The sequence below is a fragment of the Leptodactylus fuscus genome, chromosome 4 (assembly GCF_031893055.1).
Source record: "Leptodactylus fuscus isolate aLepFus1 chromosome 4, aLepFus1.hap2, whole genome shotgun sequence".
Lineage (NCBI taxonomy): Eukaryota > Metazoa > Chordata > Amphibia > Anura > Leptodactylidae > Leptodactylus > Leptodactylus fuscus.
Genome location: NC_134268.1, coordinates 35,071,222 through 35,083,348, shown reverse-complemented (window position 1 = coordinate 35,083,348; position 12,127 = coordinate 35,071,222).

Genomic DNA, 12,127 nt, shown 5'->3' with positions numbered 1-12,127 from the left:
AGCCTGATAACCCCACGGCTCCACGAAACGCAAACAAACCCTGACAGTGTGAAGTGATAATGGTTTTCTGGCTTCATGTAAAACATATATGAAGGGATAACATACAGGACATGAAGAATACAATGTTCCCTGGCACGATTCTCTTGGCAAGTGTTATACGTGGCTCGGCTTGTAACACAAAGCGGCTGCACTAGTCATCCAGGACATTATGTTATACACTGCAGGCAGCTTCAGTCTGGAGACGGTTGCTCCGATACTACCAAACATAATGAGGTCATGTACAGTATATAGATGTCTTGTGGACATCACTTACTTGGCTCTGCTCACATTGGTGGGAGTTTAGTAAGAGCAATGTGCCGCTATTGTAGGGTAGATAATGTGATAATTTTGTAAACCACCTTATTTGCACTGAAATTTTAGTTTTTTTCTTGTAGGGTTAACTGGGAAGGGGCAATACTGCTATCGGTCAAATAGTTGATTCCAAATGAATGAGTCTAACCAGTGCAGGGTCTCCGAATCGACTGCAGAATCAGGAAACATAGAGTGGGACGTTTTTTTCCAGTCTCCTGCTCCAATTGGTTTTAATAGGAGGCAGGATAAGGGAAGAATCTGCTGCTGATTTGGGGACAAAATCTGCTGCAAAATCAGCACCAGATTCCTCCATGTGAATGGAAGTGCCTAATTCAGAAACTGAGTCGGCTCCCAATCTATATACAGAGGCATAACTAGAAAACACTGGGCCCCATAGCACACTTTTGACTTGGGCTCCCCCCAGCATAGCGCCCCCTTTCCTGGCCCCCACATGGTATAATGCCCCATTTACACACTTTGTAATGTCCCAATGTTGGCCCCTTCACATAGTATAATTTCCCAAGGAGGCCCCCTACACAATATAATGTCCCATAGTTGCCCCTCCTCACAGTATAATGCTCCATAGTGGCCCCTCTACACAATACAATGTCTCATTGCGGCTCCTCCTTACAGTATAATGTTCCATAGTGGCCCCTCCTCACAGTGTTATATTCTACAGTGGCCCCTATACACAATAAAATGTCCCTTTGTGCTCTCCCTTACAGTATAATGTCTGATAGTGGCTCCTCTACACAGTATAATGTCCCATAACAACCCCTCCACACGGTATAATGTCCCATAGCAGCCCCTCCACACAGTATAATGTCCCATAGCGACCCCTCCACTCAGTATAATGTCCCATAGAGGCCCCTCCACACAGTATAATGTCCCATAGCGATCCCTCCACACAGTATAATGTCCCATAGCAGCCCCTCCACACAGTATAATGTCCCATAGCGACCCCTCCACACGGTATAATGTCCCATAGCAGCCCCTCCACACAGTATAATGTCCCATAGCGACCCCTCCACACAGTATAATGTCCCATAGAGGCCCCACCACACAGTATAATGTCCCATAGCGACCCCTCCACTCAGTATAATGGCCATAGAGGCCCCACCACACAGTATAATGTCCCATAGCGACCCCTCCACACGGTATAATGTCCCATAGCAGCCCCTCCACACAGTATAATGTCCCATAGAGGCCCCACCACACAGTATAATGTCCCATAGCGACCCCTCCACTCAGTATAATGTCCCATAGAGGCCCCACCACACAGTATAATGTCCCATAGCGATCCCTCCACACAGTATAATGTCCCATAACGACCCCTCCACACAGTATAATGTCCCATAGCAGCCCCTCCACACAGTATAATGTCCCATAGTGACCCCTCCACACAGTATAATGTCCCATAGTGACCCCTCCACTCAGTATAATGTCCCATAGAGGCCCCACCACACAATATAATGTCCCATAGTGGCCCCTCCACACGGTATAATGTCCCATAGCAGCCCCTCCACACAGTATAATGTCCCATAGCGACCCCTCCACACAGTATAATGTCCCATAGTGGCCCCTCCACACAGTATAATGTCCCATAGAGGCCCCACCACACAGTATAATGTCCCATAGCGACCCCTCCACACGGTATAATGTCCCATAGCAGCCCCTCCACACAGTATAATGTCCCATAGCGACCCCTCCACACGGTATAATGTCCCATAGCGACCCCTCCACACGGTATAATGTCCCATAGCGACCCCTCCACACGGTATAATGTCCCATAGCGACCCCTCCACTCAGTATAATGTCCCATAGTGGCCCCTACAGTGTTTCTTACAAATATTGCAGACATTTCGGGTTTGGCAGAGTGCACGGTAACACTGTAAGACATACAGCACATAAAGACTCTGCTCCCAGAGAGACCATGACTTTTGGATATGGGATGTCCCTCACTCCTTCCTAAAACCACCCAAACTACAGTAAGTATTGACTTTGGAATAAATGCACAAAACACTTTATTTTGGGTGTCAAAATGGCCACAGCTTTATTAAACTCACAGAAGTAAAATAATGACAGAAGGAGTCAGGTGAAGTGCTAGACCATTGGGATTCACGAATACTGTGAGATCCCCAGCTGTCTGACATACAGCACCCGGCCAGACAGCAATAAATAAATAAAGGGGGCAGCACGCTCCGGCTTGCAATTCTAGCAGAGCCAGTACACTTTAAGGGCACCAACGACCCTGTGCTTAACCCCTGTGCCCGCCCCTGGATGACGTTCCTATTCCGACATCCTTCAGGCTGGCCATTTCCAAAGCTCAGCCTGTTCATCACCATGAGGTTTAACCTCCTCTATTAGTTAAAATAAGTCCACAATAACTTGCCTGCAACTTCCACCTGACTCCTCAACCGCAAAAGTAAAGCTGTGACAGTTTACCAGTTGTCCATGTGACAAGTAACACTTTATCACATTCTACTTGACTATCTTTATTTCATTTTTTTTTTTTTTTATTTTATTATTATTATTATTTTTTTAATACTTATTGAATTAATTTACTTCCACACTCATTGCCAATGCCATGAACAATTAACTCCAAAACTAAACGTTCAGGCAAATGACAAAAATATGGACCAAACACAACAAACCCCCGACTCACGAAGAGTCATCCTACAGCACTCAGGAGAGGAAAAACCCCCTGTGGAGGAAACCTCTAGGGAACCATGGCTGGAGGACTGCCCTTCCCTTGGGCTTAGAAGGATAATGCCAACAATAATTTGCGAAACTCATCTCAGAATTGTATATATAGAGCCAGATACACAATGACAGTAACAAAGAAATGATACAATAATACATTATACAGGAAAATGTAAAAAAAACAAAACAAAAAAAAAACAATTGTAAAATAGTGATTAATAGAGGGCGGGCGGGAGGGAAATGCTTCATCCAGGTCTTGTGATGAGAAAGAGGATGAAGGTGGATGAGACAGGAAGTGACATCTATTCCTAAACTCCTCCCTCCCTACAGTAACACACTAAGCACTACATACTCCTAAAGCTGAATATACACAGATATACCGTTAAAGCTGAACCATTCTGTATAAATCTACACAACTACTGCACAAAGAAGAAACTGCAGGAGTTATTGGTTCCCCCATCCCAAAGTCATGTCCCCCTTTGCCGATGGCTCCGGGGGTGTCTTATTGTTACCACCCAATTGGCTAATATGCCCTATATTGTATGGTGACTAAATGGCTTATATCTTTGCAACAGCTGAATGGATTTGAATAAACTAAACCCCAAATTGCTGAGGGTGACAGCGCCTCTCCGAGTATGTATGTCATAGGGCTTGTCAGGCCTGGTGATAGGTTCTCTTTACAGTTTAGCTATACAAATACTACATTTCATGGGTTGCCTTCTTGCAGATAGATGAATAGTTTACAATATGTCTATTTCCCCAGTTAATTCTTTACTTTATCATGTTTTACAGTGGAATATCCCAGGTTGTGGTTGACTACAATGACTACACTTGTCACGTTGAGTTTTCGGTGCCCTGGGGGTATTATAGAGTCTTTCTTGTGCCAAATATTTTTTAATTTCAGTGGCTGGAGGAATGAGTAATATTTAATTAAATGGATAATCCTAAAAGAAAGAACTAAATAAGAAACCAGATGAAATTTTACTAGGATTAACCAAGAATTATCCATAGGACTGTGCCACAGTCTTATACACAGCCCCACCTGTATTCGCAGTCATATTAGACCTGCATGTGCCAGTGTATTGGATTATACTTTATAGGATTCATATACAGTACAATCATTAAGTGTATACTCGTGTAGGGAGGTTTAAAGGGAATATAGGTCATAATATACAACATTTCACAGCTTAAAGGGAAGGTGTCACCAGGAAATGACCTATTTTTATAAACTACATTTTATGCTAAATATATATTTTTAAGAATGTTTGATTATCTTTGTTTTTTTACATTTTCCTTGTTACTATATATATATATGCTAGTCTCTGCCCTCGACTTCGTCTGCATGTTGTTGGCGTCGATGATCTGCCTGTATTCAGCAAATTGTTGCCATTGACGGTTTGCCTGCTCCGGCGTTTCGGCAGCTTTTAAGCTGTCCTGCTGCTGAACTTGTTCCAGCATCTCAGCAGCTCGCTGTGACGTCATATAATGAGCGTGTTGTTGATGTCGATGATCCATCTGCTTTGGTGTTTCGGCTGCTCTAAGAACCGCTTGACGCCTAGCTTGCTCAATCCTCCTCAGCTCTGCTTGAGGAGAAATGTGTTGACTTCTGGCTACCTTCATAGCTCTCATTTTTTTCGAATTTTGCAACAAATTAGATTTTCTTTTTCCCAGCATGTTTAAAATTGGGAAACTAACAATTTGGATTAAGGCTCCGTTCCCACGGAGTAATGCGCCGATCATTCTGACACATAAACAAGTGTCAGAGTGAGCGCTTCAAAACAGATCCCGTCAATGGGTGCCGTCTTACACGCACTACACATTGAAATCAATGGAAGGCTTTTTAACCCATTGATTTCAATGTGTAGCGCGCATAAGACGGCACCCATTGAAGTCAATGGGATCTGTTTTGAAGTGCTCACTCTGACACGTGTTTACGTGTCAGAATGATCGGCGCGTTACTCTGTGGCAATGGTGCCTAAAGGGGTTTTCCCATTTCAGTGTCTCAGCACGCTGCCTAGATGACACAGAACACTTATGCAGAGCCTAAGTATTAATTGAGGTTGTAATCTATCTATGTGCCAAATTTCATCCAAATCCGTTCAGCCGTTTTTGCGTGATTGTCTAACAAACACACAAAGCTTCACATTTGTAATATTAGTAGTGTGTATGTAAATATATATATATTATTATATATATAAAGCCATTGCTGCCTGAGATACAAACACCCCTTTAACTTTTGGTACAGGCCCTTTACCAAGGCCTGGGTGATTTTCCTAAATAAATAATTGGGACAAGTCTTTTCTTAATGGGAAATGCTTAAAATATGGCCTGCTGGAATTCTTTGAGAATGGGGTAATTTACTCCATAAAATTTATGTTTAAAGTTGCAATTTCTTGCACCCCCCTCACCACTTTTCTTAAAAGTGGACGTGTAGGGGTGCGGATTAGCAGATAGGGTATGACCGTGTGTGTGTTGCTAGGCCACTATTTAATGTAATGGATAGCCCATGGATGACATTCGTGTCCCGCTTCAGCCCCATTCATTGAGGTCAGTGGGCACAGGCCACAAAACAGGCAGGAATAGGATCTGTCCTGAGTTTTGCTCCTGGGTGGTGGGACCATACTCCAGACCGTGAAAATACACGGCGGCCTTAGAAATGAATGGGGTTGGATCAAGACTGACGTATGAACTGCCATTCTTGATAAATCTCCCTCAATGTCCTTAAAAAAAAAAAAAATGTATATATATATATATATATATATATATATATATATATATACACTCACCGGCCACTTTATTAGGTACACCATGCTAGTAACGGGTTGGACCCCCTTTTGCTCTCAGAACTGCCTCAATTCTTCGTGGCATAGATTCAACAAGGTGCTGGAAGCATTCCTCAGAGATTTTGGTCCATATTGACATGATGGCATCACACAGTTGCCGCAGATTTGTCGGCTGCACATCCATGATGCGAATCTCCCGTTCCACCACATCCCAAAGATGCTCTATTGGATTGAGATCTGGTGACTGTGGAGGCCATTGGAGTACAGTGAACTCATTGTCATGTTCAAGAAACCAGTCTGAGATGATTCCAGCTTTATGACATGGTGCATTATCCTGCTGAAAGTAGCCATCAGATGTTGGGTACATTGTGGTCATAAAGGGATGGACATGGTCAGCAACAATACTCAGGTAGGCTTTGGCGTTGCAACGATGCGCAATTGGTACCAAGGGGCCCAAAGAGTGCCAAGAAAATATTCCCCACACCATGACACCACCACCACCAGCCTGAACCGTTGATACAAGGCAGGATGGATCCATGCTTTCATGTTGTTGACGCCAAATTCTGACCCTACCATCCGAATGTCGCAGCAGAAATCGAGACTCATCAGACCAGGCAACGTTTTTCCAATCTTCAATTGTCCAATTTCGCTGAGCTTGTGTAAATTGTAGCCTCAGTTTCCTGTTCTTAGCTGAAAGGAGTGGCACCCGGTGTGGTCTTCTGCTGCTGTAGCCCATCTGCCTCAAAGTTCGACGTACTGTGCGTTCAGAGATGCTCTTCTGGCTACCTTGGTTGTAACGGGTGGCTATTTGAGTCACTGTTGCCTTTCTATCAGCTCGAACAAGTCTGGCCATTCTCCTCTGGCATCAACAACGCATTTCCGCCCACAGAACTGCCGCTCACTGGATGTTTTTTCCTTTTCGGACCATTCTCTGTAAGCCCTAGAGATGGTTGTGCGTGAAAATCCCAGTAGATCAGCAGTTTCTGAAATACTCAGACCAGCCCTTCTGGCACCAACAACCATGCCACGTTCAAAGGCACTCAAATCACCTTTCTTCCCCATACTGATGCTCGGTTTGAACTGCAGGAGATTGTCTTGACCATGTCTACATGCCTAAATGCACTGAGTTGCCGCCATGTGATTGGCTGATTAGAAATTAAGTGTTAACGAGCAGTTGGACAGGTGTACCTAATAAAGTGGCCGGTGAGTGTATATACCCTGTTTCCCCAAAATAAGACATGTTCTTATAATTAATTATCTAACGAAATATACGACCTTTCTTATTTTCGGGCGATATTTTATGCAGCGGCTGGAGTGGGGAACAATCGGCAAACAAAGCGGGGAACAATTAGCGGAGTGCCGGCATGATCCAGAAGGTGAAGGGGTGTCTTATTTTCGGGGAAACAGGGTATAAATATATATATATATATATATATATATATATATATATATATATATATTAGCTGGTACCCGCGACTTTGTCTGCGGTGATTGTAGCAGTGGGTATATACAGGCGCGGGTAAGGTTTTTGTACTGTGTATAAGGTATGGGATATAAAATGTAACTTTGTATCTTGTTGTTGCTATAATTCTGAGAATACGTGAGACTTTTGTGTTGAAGGTAATTTGTATTTCAGCCGCTATACGGTGTTGGTATAAACTGTACATAGTGACTTTGGGGCAGAGGTATTTCAAGTGAATATACTTGGATATACGACATTGTATGATTTGTTATTTTGCGCCAGTACATGTAAGTTTTGGGCACAGGATACTTTTGAGTAAGCAACATAAAGTCTGTCCCTGTGCATGACAGTTTAGTAACTCCATGTGCCTCTTATTAATAGCAATTAACCCCATAATGTCCCTCACATTAACCCCTGTGTAAGAGTTACTGATAGAGATGAACGAGTACTGTTCGGATCAGCCGATCCGAACATCACGCTCGCATAGAAATGAATGGACGTAGCCGGGACGCGGGGGGTTAAGTGCGCCGGCCGCCGTCCAAGCGGAAGTACCAGGTGCATCCATTCATTTCTATGGAGCGTGCTGTTGGGATCGGCTGATCCGAACAGTACTCGCTCATCTCTAGTTACTGATATGTGAGAGACTTGGAGGTAATAATTAAGTATCTTCATTACTGAGGTCTTTTATTAGTACCTCCATATGTCTCACATATTAGTAACCTTTATATGGGGCACACAGGGGTTAATATGAGGGACATGATGGGGTTTATTCCTATTAATGTGAGGCACATGGAGTTACTAACACTAAACTAATAACCCCAAATGCCTGACATTAATGAGAATAGGAACTAAAGGAAGGTAGCTGTGTGTTTCTTACTTTCAGTTTGCTAGCAGCTTCCTGTCCTCCTCGGGAACGTTTGCAGGGTGCAGACTGCAGGAGCTATCACTATAGCAGGCAGAGACCTGAGCGATTAAGCTCCACCCCCTGGGTTTCCTGCACCCCTCTCAAAGGGGAGTGTCCTTATGCCTCAGCTCTAGCACAGCACTGAAGAGACTCGGACTTCATTTAACTCTTGCAGGTCCTGTGCTGCTGGTGTGCCAGTGAAATATGGCAGGAGTGCCACTCTTGGCACGTGTGCCAGGGGTTGCTGACCTCTGCTGTAGAGGGTAATATGAATTTTGTGGCTTGCTATGGTCCAAAGTGTGTGAGATTGCAGAGATAGTAATGTGAGTTTGGGTTTTGTTGGGGTCCTGGGAAAAACGTATGTGCGATATTGTGACGAAAAGTAGCCTATTGCGCAATCCTGTGTAGTAACTATGTTTGTGGAAAATTTCAGCCAAATCAGTGGAGCGGGTTTTGCGTGATTGACCGCCAAACATCCGAACATCCAAAGTCACAAACAATAATATTAATAGGATATATATATATATATATATATATATATATATATATATATATATATAAAATGAATGGGACCCAAAGATACGATTGTTGCATTGCTCAGGTTTGTTAAAGTTTTCAGTCCAGCTCTAGAAAAAAAAAACTAAAGTTCCAATTTCCGCCATTTCTGTATAATAACTGCTTTTAGAAAATGTCTTCTACGCCGCGTCACATTTCACCAAAGAGACAGTTTTCTCTAAGATGTTTACAGGATGATTGCGAATCTATTGTACCGACGGGACTCAGTAAGACATAAAGCGAAGCTGATGGTATTGTCTGCCTGACACACAAAGGAAGTCAATGAAATATCTGAGACTTGCAAAGTTGTGTAATGGGGGATTTGTCCTCAGGCCTCACTGTGTAATGTATTGCATAATTGGACTTCTTTTGTCCTTTTCATAATGGCCTCAGGAGGTGACCCACTTTCTGATTTTAAAAAAATGCCATCTTCTATTTGTTTGGTTTTGCTCCAGTTTTACTTCCCTGTTCTATATTTTCCAATAGATGCATACGGTATGTGAGGACACGCTGTCTCCATGTCTGTAAGAGGCGAACTAGGTCTTACCAGCGGGTAGTAATTGCAAGTAAAAGGGGACAAAACAATTTGGCCTACATTGAAAAAAGTACAAGTTAGACAAAATTTAGGGCATGTGGTCATTCAGCCCTAGTTCTTTTGAATATTGTTCGTGTACAAAGTATTTTTTGTTGTGGTTCTCTTTTTGGTTCAAGATTCATCTTGGAATGGTCATTTTGCTGAAGTTTCTGAGGGCATTAGGTAAGTTCGGTTGCAATCCTTCTGGGCATCAGGTCATATGGATTCCAATCCTTTAGGGCATCAAATTTTTTAGGTTCCAGTCCATCAAGGCATTTGGGTTTCAGTCCTTGAGAGCATGAGGACATTTGGTTTCCAACTCACAGGTTATCCGGGTTTTAGTCTTTAGAAGGAGTAAAATAATTTGGGTGGTTTAGGGCATCCAATGATTTAAGTTCCAGTCCTTGAGGGCATCAGGTTATTTTGGTACCAGTCCTTGAGGGCATCAAGTCATTTAGGTTTTAGTTGCAGCAACCCAACGGAGAAGAACAGAGAGTGTGGAATGAGGTGACACAGGCTGTGCCAATTACTGGGCCTGCAAGGTGCTCACACACTCTGAATCCTCCACTAGGCTGTGCAGAGAAAGGGGATTCCTGCAGCACTCGTCTTCCCCCGGGGCACTCCTTGTAGGAGAGGAGACCTCTCGATACTGAGTCGGTGTGGATGTTGTTCAGGAGGCCCGGATGATGATGCAGACAACGACTCAGGAGCCCAGCGGTTGTAGGGTAATCCAAATAACTTTTATTAAACGCCAACAGATGCTTCAGCAACTTTACAGGATGACACTCAGCATACAGTTCCATACACAATGTCCAAGACTTAGAATTTTACCACGGCAATATAGACACTGTAGTACTTGATGTACTGTTCTCCTCTCCTCCTCTTGTACAACTCCCCAACTCAGAAGATAGGGGACTGTAAGAGGCTATGGGTCCTTATAGGGAACCTCTGTAGCTCCTAATGGCACGGACACCAATGTCTCTCAGGAACCCCCAAAGTTCTCTCATTAACTCCAGGGCAGCCTCCGGTTGTACCTTGTAATTAGATGGCTGATCCCAGAATTCTGCTATCTGAAACAGGGCCTGATCACTTAGTCTTCTGGATCTCTGAACTTCTTAACCATTGGACTTCTCAACCACTGGATTACTAACCCCTGGACTAATCTCTACTACAGCTGCTAGAGAATATATACCCTTTCCTAGAACCCCCCGCCCTATGGCCTGTAATTGGTCATGAGGAGCACAGCATTAAATGAAAGTGCACATGTACAGTAAAATGGCAGACATATAGACACTTATACAAACAAGACAACCCCAGGGTACATGTAACAGACACCAAACATATAGCAGTATTGCTCTGGGATGCTGCATAGTTCTTGAGGTCATCAGGTTATTTTTGTCCCAGTTCATGATGGCAACAGGCTTTCATGAGTAAAGTAATTTGGGTGGCTTAGGGCATCCAATGATTTGGGTACCAGTCCTTGAGGGCATCAAGTCATTTGGGTTTTAGTTCTTGAAGGCATGAGGACATTTGGTTTCCGGTTATGGAGGTGACCAGGTTATGTTGGCTATGCTTAGGGACCCCTACAGATCGCTGGTTCCAAGGCAGTGCAGCACTCCCCACACTGTTCACTCTCCGTATATACTGCAGCGGGGAGTGTAGGTACTTCAATACTGTCCCATTGAAACCTATGAGACAGCGCTGCTACTATAGTTTGTGGACGATACTCCTGTGTTCTTACAAAACTGCATTTACATTACCATTGAGATTAGCAGAACTGAGGAATTCCAGGGATCTTGTGACAGTAATATACATTATAATGAAAGCAGCCTTAGGTAATAGAAGAAATCCCCATTGCAAGTCCTGTCTGTACTAGCTAGTTGTGTCTAAACAGGAACCCCATGTAATAGGGACTAAATAAAGCAGAGGTAAAGAACCAATCTGAACCAGAACCAAGCCACAGATGTCAGGAGGTGCAGGAACACTGGACCGTGGGTTCATATGGAAGAATTTATTGCAGTGGAATCCACCAAAAAAATTCTGCCTTCCCTTGAAATGAATGAGACCCTTCATTTTCATAGCTGAAAAAAAAATCATCTTATGGAAAAGATCCTGCTCGGTCTTCCACCTGAAGCTGCCATTGAATGACTGGTTCTGCTGCAAAATCCACAATGTGAACCTAGTCTTCAGGTTCAGTGCACAGGACCACAACGTCTGTATGGGTGAATAGGTGACACATGGATGGCATACTTTTGCTGGGTGTGTTTTTTTAACTGTCCGATACACTTGACACAGTTGTAGGGGGCTATAGAAAAGAATGGGCCAATGTCCCATTGAAGCCTATGAGACAGCGCTGCTACTGTAATGTGTGGGCGAGAACCACTCTGCCTGGAGCACATCAGTAAAGTTCATTCTGGGGCCCATATACAGCTACATATATACGGTAGGACAAATATTATAGGACATGTTCGCAAGTTCCTAAAATGTCCCCAACATAAATGTATTTTCCAGTAGTATCTTGCTGCCTAGCCCTGATAGTTTCCATTCTGGAGTCTTGCCTCTAGTCTGTTGCCTGGCTCTTGTCTTGTCAAACTTTGCAAGACGATTGGGGTCCCTGTAGTGTGATTGACAATATGGGACCCAGGGACGAAGGATCCTGGTTGGCCTGACTCTGCACCTAGAGCCCATCTCAGCCGCCCAATGTATGTACAGTATAGAAAAACAAACTGGATAGTTTCTTAAATGACCTTCCCTGAATGTTATATTAATATATAGCCTGGTTGAGATGATGTTCA